This window comes from Penaeus monodon, chromosome 22 (assembly GCF_015228065.2).
Source record: "Penaeus monodon isolate SGIC_2016 chromosome 22, NSTDA_Pmon_1, whole genome shotgun sequence".
In the NCBI taxonomy this organism is placed as follows: Eukaryota; Metazoa; Arthropoda; class Malacostraca; order Decapoda; family Penaeidae; genus Penaeus; species Penaeus monodon.
In genome coordinates, this window is record NC_051407.1 from 25,427,139 (window position 1) to 25,427,663 (window position 525).

Here is a 525-nt window from a genome sequence, read left to right on the forward strand (position 1 = left end):
AAGGCTCTCATTTTCGGATAAAAATCTCACGCTTATTAAACCAATGCCAGTTTGAACATGTACTTAAAACGGCGGGTTATTATTCCTGGGATTCCCATCATTATAAACCACTTACGTCAGACGATGTGGATATACAAGACGGGAAGTGGGGATATGATTGGCATCCAATACACCATTAATGACCAAATAAAAAGAATAAGGTGTATTAAGATACATAATCCACGGATATCCTTAAAGCGCGATGCGAGATCATATTGCATAGGTGGTTATGTATCAGGATAAAGAGTATGTATATCATATATATACACACACACATCCGTTTAAAGAGGGTGAACCAAGGAAAACGCTATCTAGATTAACGCTAAATATGTCTTATACGTATGTTTTGGTGAGTAAACAGTGTTCTGGTACCAACTACATTAAAAGAAATACCCCGAAATGTACAAAAAACTAAAAGATATTAACTAAAAGATACCTCACTAGCATTAAATTATAACAAATAGCTTGCCTTGTGAGAGCAAAATG